Source organism: Marmota flaviventris, chromosome 16 (genome assembly GCF_047511675.1).
Source record: "Marmota flaviventris isolate mMarFla1 chromosome 16, mMarFla1.hap1, whole genome shotgun sequence".
Classification (NCBI taxonomy): domain Eukaryota; kingdom Metazoa; phylum Chordata; class Mammalia; order Rodentia; family Sciuridae; genus Marmota; species Marmota flaviventris.
The window spans coordinates 49,960,574-49,980,688 of record NC_092513.1 but is presented as its reverse complement, the minus strand read 5'-3'; the positions used below and the strand labels follow the sequence as shown (position 1 = coordinate 49,980,688).

Sequence of the window (20,115 nt, the reverse complement as noted above, 5' to 3'; positions counted from 1 at the left end):
GATTTTCTGCCATAAAACTATGATAAGTAATTCTCTTCCCTCTTGTCTGTTTCCTAAATCTGTAATAATTGTTTTATCAATGACATTACAATGTAGGTTAGAAGAGAAACTTTAATAGGAACATGCCCCAGTCTGGCTGGGCACAAAATCACGAGCCACTCACAGCCTTGTAGATTCAAACAGCAAGTCTTTATTCCCGACCTCTGGGAAAATGCAATAATAAAATAGATACTGAAAAAAAGCATCCTGGTTAATCACTGTCGCAGATGTAAGAATAGCCAAGCTGGAGCTCTGGATATCAGCTGTTATGGATTTGAGTCAAATCATCTTCTTTTTGGTCTGTAGAAATTGCTTTGGTTAGTCTCTCTGGAATCCAAATCGGCTGCTGTTCTCCCTGTGGAAACACACAAACAGAACCCTGACTCCAGACAATCACTGGGTCAGGACCTTTCCATTGTCCTGTTAGAATATCTTTCCAAAGTACCTTAGGCTTATGTACATTTTTTGGATACAAATGTCTTTCCGCAGCACTAAGCCCTGATGAATCCAAATTTTAAAAGTTTAGAGTAAAAAGCGTTATTTTAAGTTTATCTTTGGGTGATATATACCCCTTTCCAATTCCCTCTTTTTGCTTTAATAAGTATGTTTTAATAGTTTGATGAGCTCTTTCAACTATGCCTTGTCCCTGTGGATTGTATGGGATTCCTGTTATATGAGTAATACCAAATGATGAGCAAAATTGTTTAAAAGAGGTAGAGGTATAGCCAGGACCATTATCTGTTTTTAACTGTTTTGGAATGCCCACAGTGGCAAAATTATGTAAGCAATGAGCTATAACATCTTTAGTTTTTTCTCCGGCATGAAGGGAGCCCATCAAAAAACCAGAAGAAGTATCAACTGTAACATGCAAATATTTTAATTTTCCAAATTCTGGCAAGTGTGTGACGTCCATCTGCCAAATATGGTTAGGTATCAGTCCTCTAGGATTGACTCCAAGATTAACTTGTGGTAAAAAGGTCACACAATTTTGACATTGTTTTATTATATGTCTGGCTTGTTCCTTAGTTATTTTAAAACACTTTTGTGAAGTATTAGCATTAACATGGAGTCTTTTATGAAAATTTGTAGCTTCTTCTAGTGTAGAGAAAATATGTATGTCATGTGTAGTTTTATCTGCTAAATCATTGCCCAAACTAAGGGCTCCAGGCAATCCTGTATGTGCCCTGATATGTCCTATAAAGAATGGATCTTTTCTGTCCCAGATTAGACTTTGAATAGTGGAAAACAAAGAGAAAACAGTAGAGGAAGGAGAAATCCTACCAGCGTCTTCAAGGGATACTATAGCATTAACTATATACTGACTATCAGAAAATAAATTAAATACAGAATCTTTAAACATCACAAAAGCTTGTAAAACTGCATTAAGCTCTACCATTTGAGTTGATTGTTTGGGTACTAAAAATGTAAAAGTTTGATCAGGGGTAACTACTGCTGCTGTACCATTATTTGACCCATCAGTGAATATATTTGGAGCATTCAGGATAGGGGTTTTTCTTGTCATTTTTGGAAAAACTACAGGATGCTTAGACCAAAAAGACAAAAAAGGATTAGATGGTAAGTGATTATCAAATGAAACATTAGATTTACACATGATTATTGCCCAAGTATTTAACTCATTAGCTAACTCATCAATTTGATCCATAGTGTATGGAGTAATAATTTTATTGGGAGAAATTCCAAACACTCCCTTCGCTGCTCTTATTCCTTTGAGTATTAATTGTCCTACAGCCTCAGGATATCTAGTAAGAATAGTGTTAGGAGAATAAGATAAATGTATCCATAATAATGGACCTTCTTGCCAAAATACTCCTGTAGGAATATTTTTTGTTGGTAGTACAATAAATAATAAAGGCAAACTTATATCAATTCTATCCAAATGCATATTTTCCATATATGTTTCAATAATTTTTAATGCCTTTCTTGCTTTAGGAGTTAATATGCGGGGTGAATTTGGATCTGATGGACCTTTTAGAATATCAAATAAAGGTCCCAACTCTCCTGTTGGTATGCCTAGATAAGGCCTTATCCAATTTATGTCTCCTAATAACTTTTGAAAGTTGTTAAGTGATTTGAGTTGATCTACTCATATTTGAATTTTTGGTGGACAGACCATGGTTGAGGATAATAGAACTCCTAAATAATTAATTGGAAAATTTAATTGTACTTTATCTATTGCTATCTCTAGATTATAATTTTTTAATAAGTTTGTAAGTGTGGCATAACATTCCAGCAATGTGTTTTTATCTTTATGTGCTAATAATACATCATCCATATAGTGAAATATTTGTAGTTCAGGATTTTGATTTCTAAGTGGCTGGATTGCTTTGTTAACATAGATTTGACACATAGTTGGACTGTTAGCCATCCCTTGAGGGAGTACTTTCCATTCATATCTCTGATCAGGACCTTCATGATTTAGTGCAGGGATAGTAAATGCAAAACGTGGACTATCCTCGGGATGAATTGGAATTGAAAAAAAACAATCTTTAATATCTATAGCTAAAACATGCCAGGTTTTTGGCAAAGCAGACAATTGAGGAATCCCTGATTGAGCAGGTCCCATGATAACCATCTCATTATTAATAGCTCTTAAATCTTGCAATAATCTCCATTTACTAGATTTCTTTTTGATGACAAAAATGGGAGTATTATGGGGAGATATGGAAGGTTGTATATGTCCTTCCACTAATTGTTGTTTGACCAGATCATGGGCTACTTGTATCTTTTCTTTAGTCAGGGGCCACTGAGGAACCCATACTGGTCTTTCTGATTTCCAAGTAATTTTTTATTGTCTCAGTGGCCCCTTCTGAAAACCCAATTCATGTCTATTTATTCCTTAATCTATTTGAATTTGCTGCTATACACCAATTCTTTCCTAAAACCTTGTCTAGCCCTAGTAGTGGGCGCATTAGGATTGATGTTATTTGTTAACGTCAAACCTAATTGATCTAGGACATCTTTTTTTTCTTTCCTAAAACCTTGTCTAGCCATAGTAGTGGGCGCATTAGGATTGATGTTATTTGTTAATGTCAAACCTAATTGATCTAGGACATCTCGTCCCCATAAATTTATAGGAAGATGATCCAATACATATGGCTGTGTAGTTCCTTCACATCCTTCAGGATCCTTCCAATCTAATACCATTGCACTTCTATGGGGATTAGTCGCCACTCCTAGGCCTCGAAGCGTTTGAGTGGCTTGTTGTAATGGCCAATGTTTTGGCCATTTTTGATGAGATATGATGCTAAGGTCAGCACCTGTGTCCAGTAGCCCATTAAACTCATGTCCTTGAATATTTAGTTTTAGCATTGGGCAAGAATCTAAATTTAAAGACAGCATAGCCCAATCTACACCTGTGGAGCCTAATCCCCTGGAACCTCTTTCTACACTACGGCTGGAGAATTTATCATGTAGGCTGGGTATTATTAACAATGTGCTATTCTATCTCCTGGTGAAATTACTGATATACCTCTTGGAGAACTAGATATAATTTTTGTTTCACCTACATAATCGGGATAAATTACCCCAGGACTTATCATAAGTCCTTTTAGTGTAGAAGAACTGCGTCCCAATAATAAGCCTACTGTTCCTTGGGGAAGAGGTCCTTTTACTCCTGTGGGAATGATTTGAACTCCCATCTCTGGAGTTAGTACTGCTCTGGCAGAGGCGCAGATGTCCAACCCTGCGCTCCCTCTGGTTTGTCTGATGAGGGATTTAATGGACAATGTGTCCTGGGCACTATCCTGATGGTGTTGCTGGGTTCCTCCACTGCCCCGTATATTTGTGGTTGTGGGCCCCGGAGCATTGGGCCCCCCAGTCCGTTTTTTGGCAATGGAGCCTGATGCCTTTCTCCATGATATCGTGGGTAAATACCTGGTCCTTGTCCATTTTTTTGATAAGGGAGTACCCTCTATGGTGGTTTGAGAACGGCATTCATTAGCCCAATGTCTCCCTCTATGGCATCGTGGGCAAATACCCGGTATTCTATTCCTTTGATACCTAGTTTTGTTAAACCCTTTTCCTGTGGGGCAATTCCTTTTAAAATGTCCTGTTTGTTCACAATTGTAGCATGTTTTTGGCCTGGCATCTAAAGCCTGTTGTATTGCAGCTGCCAAGACTTGCCCTTGTTCATTAATGTCTCTACATAATTTAATATATGTGTTTAAATCTTCATGTTTCCATGGTCTAATAACCTCTCTGCAGTAATGATTTGCTTGGTCATAAGCCAGTTGTTTTATTAATGGCATTGCTTGCTCTGTATCCCCAAAAATTCTGACAGCTGTTTGAATAAGCCTATCTACAAATTCAGCGTAAGGTTAATTAGTTCTCTGTATTACCTTAGATAGCTGACCTTGTAAATCTCCATGTCCTTGTAAAGTCTTCCATGCCCTAACTGCATCTGCAGCAATTTGTGAATATATAGCAGGATCATATTCAATTTGTTGCCATTGACCCTCATAAGGTCCTTTTCCTAACAACATATCTAGATTTCTTTGAGGGTAACCGGCTGCTGCATTTCGCCTAGCTGTCTCTGTGCAAAATTCCTCATTGGCAACCTTCCATAACAAATATTGTCCTCCATTTAGCACAGATTTACACATGCTAGCCCAATCTGCTGGCGTCATGTCCAAGTTGGTAATGGATTCGACCATGCTTACCGTGAGGGGTGCTTGGGGACCATAGGTTGTTATGGCCTCCTTTAACTGCTTCACTGTTTTGAAATCTAAAGCACGGTGAATTCGCTGCCCTCCTGTCTGCTCAAGTACAGGGCATGAGGTCCTGTCTCAGGATCCCATTTATCAACTACGTGGGTTGAGGGCCACTCAGCTATCTCCATAGGTGGAGTTGTTGGTTGAATTACACCCTCTGGTGATAGAACGGAGTTAGTAGCAGTCTCCTGTTGTAGCCTTTTTCCTAATAGCCCCTTTTCCTTTAAATTTTCTTCCTCTGTCTGACTAGCTTGAGAGACCTTCTCTTTTGCTTGATCTAAAATGTCTTTCTCCATGGTCTGAACCTCTAACAATTTACTTAACACTCTTTTGGGTTGTTTTTTACTAATTTCTAATCTACTATAAAGATAACGCAACCCAATAAGATAACACAAAACAAAACCGAAACTGAATGAAACAAAAACAGAATAAAAAATCGTTGTATCAATTTTCTCTTCCTCAGGGCCGACAAACTTCAAACCTTTAGTCAACCATTTTTTCCAGTTTGCCTGAGAAATTTCTAGGGATAGGCAGCTTGAAACAAAAACAAAATAAATCAAAACAAGAACACATTGTTTTTTGAAATGGTCACCCATTCTCTCGCCTTCCCTCAGGGGCGAGCAATTTCACTTACCTCCAAGCTTTAGACGTTCCCCGTACAGGCCACCAAATGCCGCAGTCTGGCTGGGCACAAAATCACGAGCCACTCACAGCCTTGTAGATTCAAACAGCAAGTCTTTATTCCCGACCTCTCACCGGCACTCTACACGCACGTACTGGGGAAAATCCTTTTCCTCCACCGGGCTCTGCATCCCAAATACTCTCTGAATCCCGCGAGAACTCAACAGGAACTCCAGGAGCAGGCGGGCGCCTGAGGCAGCAGGATACGCCCTATTCCCAGCAGGATACACCCTAAACCTTGACCCACCCTAATCCAGCAGGATCCTCCCTAAACCCAGATCCACCCTGGTCCTTGAGCAGGGTCACCTTTCTCAAACATTCATGCAATGTCACTGCAAATGACCTGGGTCCAAGGCAAGCCCATTTCCACAATGGAGAGTCCTCCCTCTAAGCAACATTGGGTAGGCTGACAAGGAAATTGCCATGCGTCATTCCTACTTGGCAATGGCTCTCAGCAGGAACATATAACACAGTAAAACTGAAATTTTGCATCATTGTAAAAATAAACTTTAACAAATCAATTTGATCAATATGCATTAGTAATGAATAGTCAGAAATGAACAATTTAAAATTATACCATCTACATTAAAAAATTGTAAGTACTATGGGTAAGTTGGACAAGCCATCAAAATACTTTATGGAGAATGTGATGAACTGTCAATAAACTTTTGACACAAATTACTTAAAGCTCATGTACTAAAACCCACATACACAGAATTTTGCTGAGAGAAATGAAGACCTCGATAAGTGGAGAGCTATGCATGAGGTTATTAATCTCAATCGTCTCTCACACTGACACGAATTAACTTATAATCCCTGTCATCATACCAGAAGGCTTCTTGTAGACATTGAAGAGTTGATTGTAAAGCCCTGCTGCTTAAAACAGGAGTCAAAATTCACTTTAGAAAAGAACAGATTTGGAACACTATCACTATCTGGTTCCAGCCTTGTAACAAAACTCAGCAAATGGAGCTGGGGTTGTGGCTCAGTGGTAGAGTGCTTGCCTAACGTGTGAAGCCCTAGGTTCGATTCTCAGCACTGCATATAAATCAATAAAATAAAGGTCCATCAACAACTAAAAGTATATATTTTAAGAAAACCTCAGCAAACAATATAATATTTGTATAAACAATCAATAGAACAACAACAAAGAAGAAGAAGTCAGAATTAGACAGGCACAGAAGTGGACAACTGATTTCAACATAAATGTCAAGTTAGTTCAATGAGGAAAGGGATTGTGTTCCCAACAAATGTCACCAGAACAATAAGAAGGACATACGCCACTCAAAATTATCCACAAACTTTGTTTTTTGGTTTGAACTCTTCCTTCCTTCCTTCCTTCCTTCCTTTTTTTCTTTCTTTCTTATACTGGCAATGAAACCCAAGGCCTCAAGTATGCTAAGCAAGTACTGTTCCATTTAGCCAGATTCCCAGCACCATTATTCTCAAACTTTACCTCACAACATATGCCAAACTAGCATGGAGTTCATCATAGATCTAAATGTATGAGTTAGATCTATAAATCTCCTAAAAGAAAACATAGAAGAACATCAACATGACCTTGAATGGCTGATTTTTCATACACAATTCAAAAAATCATGGAGTATAAAAGAAAAAACCTGCACTTAATCAACCTCAAAAAATTGCATTTAAAAGACAATTAAGGAGGGCTGGGGTTGTGGCTCAGTTGTAGAGTACTTGCCTAGCATGCACGAGGCACTGGGTTTGATCCTCAGCACCACATAAATGTAAAATAAAGATATTGTGTCCACCTAAAACTAAAAAATAAATTTTAAAAGGGCAATTAAGGAAAGGGCAAGCCAGGGGGAAGAGTTTTTGCAAAATATGTGTCAGACACAATACTTTTTACAGATCCGTAAGAAGACAACTGTTATGGTTGGGACCCGGAATGTCCCCCCAAAGGTTCACATGTTGATTGAAGGCTTGGTCCCCAATGCAGCAGTGTTCAGAGGTGGGTTCTTTTAGAAAGTCACTGGATCATGAGGGCTCTGATCTCATCAGTGGATTAATCCATTACAGACTCATAATTTGAGGACATTACTGAGACGTGGTGGAAACTGTAGTAGGTGGGGCCTAGTTGGGGCAAGTAAGTCACTGGGTGTGTGCACTGGACGGATATATCTTGCCCCTGGTCCCTTCCTTGCTCTCTGTTTCCCAGCTGCCATGAGCTGAGCACTTTTCTCTGCCACATCCTGAATCCTCTGGTATTCAATGGAGCCAGCCAACAATTGACTGAATCCTCCGAAACCATGAGCAAAAATAAATCTTTCCTCCTTTATGGAAACTTTCTCAGGTATTTTGTCACAACAATGAAGAGTTAACCCAACAAACTAATTTTTAAAAATAGCTAAAAAACAGACACTTCCAAACATACAGATGGCAATAAATACATGAAAAGGTGCTAACAGTATTCATCATTGGTAAATGCAAATTTCATCTACAATGAGATGCTAAGAAAGGTATAATAGAACCTTCGAGAAGCTGCCTTGGCTAAAAGCAGTGACTCTTCACTTAGGCCTGCAGATGCTCAGTGGGCAATTAAAAGCAGGATAAATCTTGGCATCTCTGCCTTCATTTTGTGTCTGCCCACTTTGTTACCTTAAATTTTGTGATACTGCTCAGCTGTGCACATAGGCATATTAATTAAGGAGTGCTCATCTAAAAACTGGCAATGTGCGACTTATGAACCCTAAATTTATCTAACCTAGATTGTCTGTTTGGAAGACTGAGACAATATGTGCTTCATCCTGTTTCAGATCCCTGAAGTAGCACCTACAAGTCTGTCCTTGTCCTCACTTTCCAGAAAACCACTCCATAATAATATCAAAAACTTCATCCTTGTCCCTAGTACCAGTCTAACAATGAGGACAAGGTTTTTGGTTTGTTTGTTTGTTTTGTTTTTTAATATTTTTATTTATTTATTTATTTTTACATGATGCTGAGGATCGAACCCAGAGACTCATGTGTGCAAGTCAAGCTCTCTACCACTGAGCCACAACCCTAGCCCCGAGGACAAGGTTTTGAAAAAACAAACAAACAAAAAAAGTTTTTGTTACTTTGCTAGCAAAGGAAAATATACTATGGACTCCTATCTCAGAGGCTGTGATTCTAACTGCCCAGGTAACAGTGGGCTTTTCAAGAGGCCATACAAAGCTGGGCTCGGATCAATCAATTCAATCCATCTTCCAGTATCCCATGTCTGATAGTAGATACCCGGGCATCAAATGGAGATTGCCCCCTCAAGTGATAAGGACATCTCTGGAGCCACCTAGCAGAACCAGAACTGAGAGAACAATCAATAGGAGCACATCTGACCAAGACTGCTCAATTTTGTATACCTCTCACCCCTGCTCCAAATCCTCCTCTATACTTATAGTCCTTGACAGTGCCTCAAAGATAGAGAGCACCTACACAGGTGCAGGGGAGGCAAGTGCAGGCCTCTGCCCAACTCAGGTCTTCTGGGACTCCCAAGGGTGGTAGCAGTGAGAGCCTGGATGTCAGGGCCACTTCCAGGAGCATTAGCTATGCCGAATCCTGCATTTTGAGCCAGAATTCCCTAGAGGGAGAACAGGTCCGCATTACAGGTGGAGGTGTGTGTCTATGTGGGCGGCCTCTTCACCTGATGCATGAAATGCAGGGGACTGCACCCCAGTAGGATGGGGACACACTGTTACACTTACTAGGCAACTGCCTGTGGCACATATGAAGCTCAACTGCCTCCATGTCCTGCTACAGAGGATCATGAATCCACTTACTAGGCCTCAGCATGGAGAGCCAGGCTGGGGTCCCCATGTGTGGGGATCCCTACCTAGAACTGTGAGAAAGGAGGATGTGAGGAGCTGATGCTCAGGTCTGAGCTGGCTCATCATTCTGGGGCACTGCAGGTAGGGGACATATTCCACCTGCCAGGGGTGGAGGCTGGCAAATCGGTTCCCAGGAGGACACAGCCTGGCACATGATGGGGCCAGTAAGCAATAAGTACCATCCTACAGACCCTGCAGGGGTGTCTGAGTCCCCTTACCCTTATGGCAGGTGGCTTCAGGATCCACTGTCATTTGGCAAGTGTTCTTAACCTGTAGCAGGCAAACCCAGGGAGGTCAAGAGCCAATGGGAGCCAGAGAGGGAGAAAGAGAGGCCTGGGCCCAATTCTTCTGCCAGACCTAGCTCACTTGCACTTTAGGATGATGACTCCTGAAAGCCCCCCAGGGACTGGCTGCTCGCTCCACCCTTCCCAGCTCACTGTGCAGTGTCCCATACCTGCAATTCCAGTTGCACCTTGTGCTTTCAGAAGCTGGAGTGTCTCTGGACCTTATGCCCTGGGAGGGAGCCCTTATGCCCACCCGTGTGTCCACAGGACAGATGAGTACTTCTGTCATATGGTACGCTAGTTCTCTACTCTAGCCAAGCACATGTCCTCCCAGGATGGCCCATGGCCCAGACCCATTGAATTAAAAATAGTTCTAGTCACCTCAAGTGCATAGCCCCAGGGGGCTGCCACAGTTTGTTTCCCAGGACAAATAGCAACACATTCTGCCCTAATCTATTACTGTATCAATCAGTCATTTAATGCATGGGTATGAGCTCTGACTCTCTGGACCCCCTTTCCTCTGGTAAAAAGACTGGATTGGGTTTTCTGACTTGACTCCCTTGTGGCTGGGGATAGGTCTGGGCTGGGACAGGGAAGAGGAGGCAGCCAATGGGCCTCTGTAGGTTGGTCTCCCTTGTAAACCTCCTGAAGATCCTGAAGGGATCCTCCCTCCTAGAACACTACTCAAAGCCCACACTGGGCCTTCAACAAGGTTGACTGCCTCTGTACCTTGCACCTGCTGGTCTCTGGGAGGTGACCACCTATCCATATTTCTGCCCAGAACTTTCTGCTTCATTTCTACCAGGATAATCTCCTTGGCACAAATGCTACTCTCTCTATATCAAAATAAGGAAGAGGGCCTTGAGAACTCAAAACCATTGTGAACTTTTTTTCCTTTATTTTATTGCTTCCTGGTCACTTTTTTCTTCAAAATGTTTAACAACAAATAGTGTGATTTCTATCTTAAGTATAATTTGGGTTAGATCATTGTGCAAACTTTATCTCCCTGAAGCTCACTCTTAATATACATAGGTATGCCAACCATTACATTTTATTTTCATTTTTCTTTTTAATTTTATTAAAAGTTTTACAGGCAAAATATAAAAAAACATAACATGCTTCTTCACAAACATTAGTAAGAAACACCATTTTAAATATTAAATTTCTTAAAGATGTAAATACGTCTTAAATATTACAAGCTCATAATTACATGACAATAAACTTTTACTTTTTATCCCATACTTAACAGTTAAAGGAAAAACCCTTAGACAAGTTAAATTTAGCAGAGTTGATTTAAGTAAGGAAATGGGAGGAAAAAGAAAATAAAGAACGAGTCACTTACTTGGTGGCCCCCAGGCTTGGAACAGCTTCAAAGAACTCCCAATGTGGCAGGACCACATTTATAAACAGGAACAAATGAAGGGTGAACACAGATTTCCCAGGTTACAGAGCCTGATTCCTAGGACTCTGCAATTGACAGGCTCAGCTGCTGTCATTGGCTGCACCTCAGCTGTGTTCCTAGAGTGTCTTTCTGCACCAGGCTTTCAGTTAGTTTAAGCACTAACCTAATTTGCAGTTTGTAACCCAAGGACCCAGGTGTGGCGGAATCCTTAGGCCGAGTCTAATTTAATATAACATGACAAATAAAACTTTAAAGAAATGAGTAGCACATATGATCAACATAAATTATTTTAGAAAAAAAAACATAATTTGAGGACTGTTAATACCTTATGATATAACATTTTGGAATCAATGCAAAATGAAATTGAAGTTGGCAATAACTGAAATATGATTAACATTGGTTTGAATATAATGAGCAAAATAAATACACTGTTAAGTAAAAGTATTGTGAAAAGTGTGAATAGGGAACTTCACAATGACGAGTACTTCTTGGACCTATTTTTTAGGAAAAGCCTACAGTATAGATAATGATATATAGAAAATTGAAATTGAAGGCTGTGGATAAAGCTCAAGGAGTAAAGTATTTGCCTAGTGTACTGGAGGCCCTGGGCTCAATTCCCAGCACCATAAGGGGAAAAGGGGGTTTTTAGTTTAATATTTTCAAAACTCAATATCTATATACGACATAGTTCAGAATGAAAGATATTTTAGTGTAATGCTCATTTTAAAAAATCTCGTTTCATCTGGGTGAGGTGGCACGCACATATATAATCTTTCACTACCAGCTTCTCTTGAAGCTGAAGCAGGAGGATCAAAAGTTCAGGGCTGACCCACACAACTTAGTGAAACTCTGTCTCAAAAAAGAAATTCACACACAATATTGTTATATGCCATATAAAATTTAACTAGCTCAATATGAAAGCAATCAAGGAGAAAAAGAATTATGAACACCCCATGAAAGAAGTAATTTCTCTAGTTATTGATCTCTTACATGATCTTGAACCTATTTGATTTTTTATGGGGAGAGAGAGTTCAATCCCCCTTTGAACTCAGGGGCATTCAACCATTGAGCACATCCCCAGCCCTTTTTTTTTTTTTTTTTTTTTTTGTATTTTATTAGAAACAAGGTCACACTGAGTTGCTTAGTATCTCGAGGTTGCTGAGATTGGCTTTGAACTCAGGATCCCCCTGCCTCAGCCTCCCTAGCAGCTGGGAATTACAGGTGTGCAACACTGTACCTGGCCCTATTTGATCTTTTTTTTTCCTTTTTGGAGGAGATAAAAGAATTTTATTGTCCATCATTATGTTATACAAAAATCTAGAAATAATAGATTTGTACAGGAAAACTTGCAAATGAACAGTAAATGAGAGCATAATAGCAATAATTTAAATTTGCTTATTTTTCCCCCCATGATGTTAGGATCATAACCATGTCAAAGCACACAGTCTGGTGTCCGGTAGTTTTTGTTCACTGGTCAAAGCTCACCATAAAATTAAGGCCTTCAGTGTCTCTGATTGCTCCACTGGATCTTTATGAAACTTTATATATACTTTTAGTTGTAGATGAACACTATACACTTGTTTATAATTTATTTTTATGTAGTGCTGAGGATGGAACCCAGTGCCTCACACGCACTAGGCAAGCGCTCTACCATTGAGCCTGAACTCCAATCCCTTGAAACTTTTGAGGTCCTCAAGAAAAGTAATGTACTCTGGTGCTCCAGAGCTGTGCTGAGTTCCACCAACTCATCTGCAAAAGTGTTGTCCACCCCTCGTCCCCAAGGAAATCCATTAGGTGGTCATACAAAGGCCAGTCCAGGGAATCTGTTTAGTGTGTAATTAGCGTCCTTCCATTCAGACTCACCAATGCCCTGAAAGCTAACTTCTTTAATAGAGAAAATGTCACTCTCGGCTTCCTTTTCTTGTCCCATCTGGATAATGACAGCCCAGTACAACGGCCTTCTTGCCATCACTCTTCCTAACTTCAACCATGAAATTGGGAGTAGATGTCAGTTCAGGCTCCCGTTCTTAACCTTCTGCCCTTCTGAGGGCTCCTCCTCACCGTAATTTTGGTGAGATGCTGATGTTGAAAGTGACAGTGATCTTTTCCCCATCAACTTTTCACACTAATTTAGCTTCTGTCCTGTTACTTCCAGTTCCCAGCCACCAGACATCTTGGGTAGGGACTTATGCTTCTGGATTTTCTTTTCTTCCTTAATTTTTTAAAAAATATTTTTTTAGTTGTAGTTGGACACGATACCTTTATTTTATTTATTTATTTTTTTAATGTGGTGCTGAGGATCCAACCCAGTGTCTCGTAAGCCAGCGCTCTAGCGATGAGCCACAACCCCAACCCCTTCTTCATTAATTTTATCCGTCAGCAATGCAACAAAATCTTGGTCTTCTTTCGTGTTCAGCGCGCCGCAACCACAGGAGGCTGCAGGAAGCCCAGACGCACGGCTGGGGCGGAGGGGCGGGCGCGATGGCCAGGGCTAGGGGAACTCAGCGCAGCAGAGGCAGCGTCGCGAAAGAGGAGGCAGACACGTGCGAGTGCAAAGGACAGCTCGGCCAAAGACCCCCACAAACACCCCCCCCCTTTTTTTTTTTTACACACACACAATATCTTTGTTTTTATGTGGTGCTGAGGATCGAACACATGCACTGCAGGCGCTCTACACTGAACCACAGCCCCAGCCACCCAAATACCCCTTTTGATCTAAAGAAAATTCTCAGCCTACTTACTTAGACAACAGATCAAAGCTATGCGAATCCCAATACTTATAGAGCACTTGATTTGATATTTATGTTCAAATAAATTTTTTTCTTGGTACCAGGGATTGAACCCAAGATTGCTTAACCACTGAGTCATATCCACAGCCTTTTTCTATATATATAAATTTATATATTATATATATTTATATATATTTATATATATAAATATATATATATTTATATATATTTATATATATAAATATATATATATTTATATATATATATATATAGAGAGAGAGAGAGAGAGAGAGAGAGAGAGAGAGAGAGAGACAAGGTCTGGCTGAGTTGCTTAGGGCCTCACTAAGTTGCTGAAGTTAGCTTGGAACTCAGGATCTTTCTGCCTCAGCCTCCAGAGCCGCTGAGATTACAGGCATGAGCCATCCCACTTAGCTTGTTCAAATAATTTTTATCAAGCTTATGGATCAGCTAAATTCAGGTCAATACACCTTAGGAAAAAAGGTTTTGGATGGATGGTAAACTGGTCATGTTTATTTTTCAATAATACAACTGCTTAACCTTCAAATCTATATTCAAAAGTATACTGTTGTCTTCTGAAGCTACACTCTTGTACTCATACTGCATATTAAATAACACTGAGCTTTAGACATTTATTCTATTTAGTTTATGAATTAACTGACACTTTGGTTTATGTTGTTGATCATTTTGAATATAGACACAATTTAATCCTAGGAATATTTATCTTCCAACAAATAGGATTCCTAAAAACTACAACAAATAATTGTACTTATCTATCCCTTTGACAGATAACTGTTCAAAATTAGCTTATGCTGATTCACCATAGAACTATAAAAATATTTTAAAGTACTGTGAATAAATCTTTCTGCTTTAATTAATACCTAGTAAATATCTGATGGAGAATAAGATAAAATATTAAGTGTTGATGCAATTCATTAATGAATTAATAGTTGGAAACAGTTTTGGCTCTAATTAAATCTGTCTATGTTTTAACATCAAGTTGACTTAACAAAATGGTGATATAAACTGGGGGAAACAATCCTGGTAGGAGGTGTATTCCCCTAACACTTCAACCACATCCTCTCAGTAAGGTTGGCAAATAGACACTTACGGTGCTTACAGATTTCTGGGCAATAGCTTGGTGAACACCCTGGACTCAGCAGTTACTTTTCTTTTGGATTGTCTATTTTCTATAATAATTATCTAGATCTTATGTTAGCATGAGCTATTCCTTGTCATACAATAATCATGATACCTTTATTTTCCCCAGGACTGGGGGTTGCATCAAGGGTCTTGTTATGGTTTGGATGTGAGGTGTCCCCCCAAAACTCATGTGTGAGACAATGTAAGAAGGTTTAGAGGAGAAATGATTGGATTATAAAGCCTTAACCCAACATTGAATTAATTCCCTGATGGGCATTAACTGAGTGGTAACTGAAGGCAGGTAGGGTGTGGGTGGAGAAGGTGGGTCTCTGGGGGTGTGGCCTTGGGGTATGGTATATATTTTGTATCTGGCAAGTGAAGTCTGTTTTCTGATCATCATGTGAGCTGCTTCCCTCTACCACACTCTTCTGTCATGATGTTCTGCCTCACCTTGAGCTCTGAGAAGTGGAGCCGGCCTTCTATGAACTAAGACCTCTAAAACCATGAACCCACAAACTTTTACTCCTCTAATATTGTTCTTGTCAATCTAAAACAGGTCTCATACATGCTAGGCAAGTGCTCTATATGACCTATATCCTCAGCCCCTTTTTAGGGAAGCCACTACCCATTTCAGATGGGATAGAGGAAGAGGGGTTGGGGGAAGAGAGAGGGTGGGGAGCAAGATGGAGGCAAATGGTGGAAGGGCATGGGTGAGCCTTCACATAATCCTCTCCTCCCCTCCATGTGGCCTCCCCACACTTCCTTCTCAGAGACTCAAGCTTCACTGAGCAAGGTGTGAGAGCTAGGGATTCACAGGCAGCTCAAGGGAGATTTTTGGTGGCAGCAGCAGCAGCGTTTGGTAACCCCACAGGAACATAGATCTGGGAAGCCCAGACTCTGTACCCTGCATGTCCCCAGAACCCACAAATGGGGAAAGATCAAGACTCAATATTGTCTATTGATGGACTCAGTTCAGGTCAGCAGCATCCTGGGAGTGTTGGGTCACTGTCCATGGTGCTGAAGGTCAGACTTGGCTGGAGATAAATGTGCAAAAATCAACAAGAGAGAAAGGCATTAATCCATTCATGAGGACTCTGCTGCCCTAACCCAAATATCTCCCATCAAGTGCTCTTCCAACACCATTGTAATGGCAAATTTCAACTTGAGTTTCAGAGGGAAAAAACATATTGAATCTACAGCAATACAGTACCTGTCATAATGATTTGATAATACTACACAATCCAATAATATTTTACTTGAGCCTGACAGAGCATAAGCTCTTAAGAAATTTGTGTTGAGGCCTAGGAATACAACTCAGCAAAGGAGTTCTTGTGTTGCATGACTAAGACCCTGATTTAAATCCCCAGCACTGCAAAAACTAAATAAACAAAAAGGAATTTGTGTTGAATAAAGAGCAAAATATCAATATAAACTGGGTGAAAATTGCCTCCATCCTATAATGGATATAGCATAGTTATAGTTTTCATGTAAATTCCTTTTCCTCCACAAAAAAATTTGAGTCCCAAAATATATGCAAAGTGCCATCCCTCTTCTACTTTTTACTCTCTGTCCCATTCCTTTCCAAGTGCAGGAGCCACCCCTGCTTTTTAATTTTTTTGGCCAAATTTTGCCTATAAATATTTCAATCCATTTAAACTGCATGAGAGTAAGGGAATAGCTAGGACCTAGATCTTGAACTAGTCAAATCTGCAATCCAGCATTATAATATGGTTGACTGGTGAGTATGGAGCAGGTTTCCTTTTGCCTAGGAAATAGGAAGGATAGGGTCTAAAAGTAAAGCAGACTTAGCTGCCCCCTTGTTCCTTTTTTCCCTAGAGCTTACCATCCTAGTCATAAATGAAACTCAATAGTGCCCAAGGGGAAAGAGGGGGAATGAAGAATACCTGGAACTGCTCTAAACCACACACCTAGAGTTCCCATGGAAGGTCATTTCTTTCTTTCTTTTTTTTTAAAGAGAGAGAGAGAGAGAGAGAGAATATTTTTAATATTTATTTTTTAGTTTTCGGCAGACATACATCTTTGTTTGTATGTGGTGCTGAGGATCTAACCCGGAAGGTCATTTCTTAACAGAGGCAGTCCCCAGTACACTTTATCTTACCTTGAAAGCCAGCATATGAAGAAAAACAGATGCTCAATAATTCTAAATGAAAATGTTACTTATCACTGGATGTCAGTCCTTTTTAAAAATGTTTATTAATATCATTTTAAGAAGATAGAGAAGATGGCCGCTGCGTACGGGGGTTGCTGAAGTGCTGAGCGTGGTGCTCAGAACAGCGGCTTTAATAGAGATTTCGCACAGTCTGTTAGAGCTCCTTTCACCATTAATCTGTAGCGGACCACTTTGCCAAGCAGCAGGAAGAACAAAGAGATCGAAAAAGAGACGCTTGGCTCCCGGAGGCTTGGCTGCTCAGAGCCGCGGGCGCTTTGCTCACATCTGCTTCCTCTTTCGCTTCGCTCCGGGCAGAGAAGCTGAATGTGTAATCAGCAGTGGATTGTAAGTACCCGAGGCAAAGAAAGCTCAGTGCGCCCCGCCTTTTTTTTTTTGAATATTTTTTATACAGGGAGAGTTTGTGGATTGGGATTGTTGGCGGGGCTGTGGTTTCTGTGCCGAAAATCCACTCCGCGGGAGCCGCCATTTGCTTTCTGCTTGCTGTCTTGATGGCTCCGTATACATTGTCCGGCAGCCGCACCTAGAGGTTGGAGCTGGGCTGCGTGCCAAGCCCTGTCCTCCGAAGGCTGGACTGCAGCCTCGAGCGCCTCGGTGGCCTGTTCGCCGCTGCACCTTCGGGCAGAGCCTGCTCTGGGGTCGTTCTGCACCCCCCTGCCAGAGGACCCGTGCTCCGGAGGAGGGGGATGGAGAGCCGCGGCGGCAGCCGCTTGGGCCCCAGGGGCCGGGCACTGGGCTGAAGAGCTGCGGAGGCCAGGGCGGCTCTGCTACGGTCGCACACGAGCGCAGCACCCGTGAGCGCGGCCCAGAGACAGAGGCAACGGCGGCAGGGTTTCATTCCTAGAAATCTGGACTGGAAACAGAAGCAGCAGTTTGTATAATCCCAAGAAACTGCTTATGCCAGGAAGCTGTAAGGGCAACATGAATATTACTGAGGAGATCTAACATGGTGGCAGGCGCAGAGATATCAAGTCTCTGACATCTTCAACTGCGCGGGCATAGGGAGCCGTAAACTGTCTAAATGCTGTTTGCTCAGGATCACTAGGCAATGCTGAGGCTGACGTGGATCTGGGGTGTACAGGCTGGGCCCCTCAGAGCACACACACAGAGCCCGAATCGGAGGCAATTAAGCTCCGGTTCGCCTGCTTCGTGTGACTCAGCACTAATGATCCCACTGAAATAATTGGTCGGCCCTTAGGAACTTACAGAGGTAAAAGCCAACCGAGCCTTCATTGGCAGTGGCCACAGGACTGAAACGGGGATTGGGAGAGACAGTCAGGACACACCCATTGCATTGGTCACCCGGCAAAGGGAACTAACGGTCACCATTTGCATGGGAAACCACCATGGCAGAGAAATGGCGTCACGGGCGGAGGAGATAACTGCATTGAAACCAGCGCGACAGGTGTGTAATCCCCTAGTCATCTCTCTCCACACAGCGGGGAAACCTTAAGGGCCACTCCCAGCTCTCCTATGAATGCAATAACCAGACCAAGGGAATCAGGAGTGGCGCGGGACTCGCGGCGCGGAACTCCTGGCTACCGCTCCCACCAGTGCTGACAACTGAGGGCTCTTGCACCAGCTACCGGGGGCGTGGCTACAGGAGAGCAAGCAAATTCGCTGGGGGATCTCAGCCCCAAGCTCTACAAACTTAGGGTCTGAGGGAGGCAAACAGGGAGAGTGAGCCCAGGTGTTCATGAAAACAGGGCTCCCAGGAGCAGCAGACCTGGCGTGTAGACAGTATTGTGGTGAGCGCCACAGGTGAGCACGGCCTGGCTTGAGGAAACACAAGACAAGGCCCTAGACACTCAGGATTGGAGACCAGCCCAGTCTAGGAGAAAGAGCTGCTGCACAGTGAATGGTTCCCACCTACTGAGAGGAGAAGCTTGGCCCAGTGGGCACAGCTCCACCTACTGGAAGAGAAGTTAATAGAACTCTAGGACTGCATTTATTATTATTATTATTATTATCATTTTTTTTTCTTTTTCTTTTTTTTCTTCTTTTTCTTTCATTTTCAATTTTTATTTGTTGATGTTCTTTTACTTTTTTTCAATGTTTCTATTTTTTTTAATTTTTTTATTTTATTATTATTATTTTTTTAATTTTAATTTTCATTTTTTTATTATCATTATTATTTTTGTTAAATTTTTTTCTCATCTTTTCTTTCTTTCTTTATTATCTAATCTTTGTTATTTTTGTTCCTTTTGTCTTTTCATTTCTTTTCAATTTTCTTATTCCCCCTTCCTTGAATTCTACCTGCCTACTCTCACTCTCTTTAGTGACTTCTTCCCTTCCCTTCTAATATCTTTCCTCCCAAGCATCAAATAAATCTATAAGAGTAAACAGAAACTCAGCAGTCAAACAGAACAAGAAGTAACATGAGCAGCATAAAAAAGCAAGGAAGAAAAGGAGTACAAACAATGAAGGACAGCCTAAATATTCAGGAGGACCTAGAGTCAGCAAAAAAATGGTCATATAAAGAACTCAAGGAATACCTTAGACAAATGGAATGGAACCTTAAAGAAGATACGAGACAGCAAATCCAAACAGTGAAAGAACACTTTGAAAATGAATTACACAAACAGATAAAAGAAGAAGTTAAGCATCTTTATCAGGAGATAGAGATTATAAAAAAAAACCAAACAATAATTCTAGAAATGAAGGAAACGATAAACCAAATTAAAAACTCAATTGAGAGTATCACCAACAGAGTGGAGCAAGTAGAAGCCAGAACATCAGATAATGAAGACAAAATATATCATCTTGAAAAGAGCCTAGCCAACTTAGAAAGGCTGGTTAAAAACCACGAGAAAAACATCCAAGAGATATGGGATAACATAAAAAAACCAAACCTACGAGTCATCGGGATAGAAGAAGGTACAGAGATTCAAACCAAGGGAATGAGTAGCCTGCTGAATGAAATAATTACAGAAAACTTTCCAGAAATAAAAAAGGAAACGGATATACAAATTGTAGATGCATACAGGACACCGAGCACACAAAATCACAGTAGACCAACGCCAAGACACATTGTTATGAAGATATCCAATATACAGAACAAAGAGAAAATATTAAAA

At 41.0% G+C, this 20,115-nt stretch overlaps 1 pseudogene; it reads right to left on the bottom strand.

The window, feature by feature from the left end:
- Window positions 1–20,115, bottom strand: part of LOC114098710 (complement component 1 Q subcomponent-binding protein, mitochondrial-like) — a 47,808-nt pseudogene that overhangs the window by 17,163 nt on the left and 10,530 nt on the right.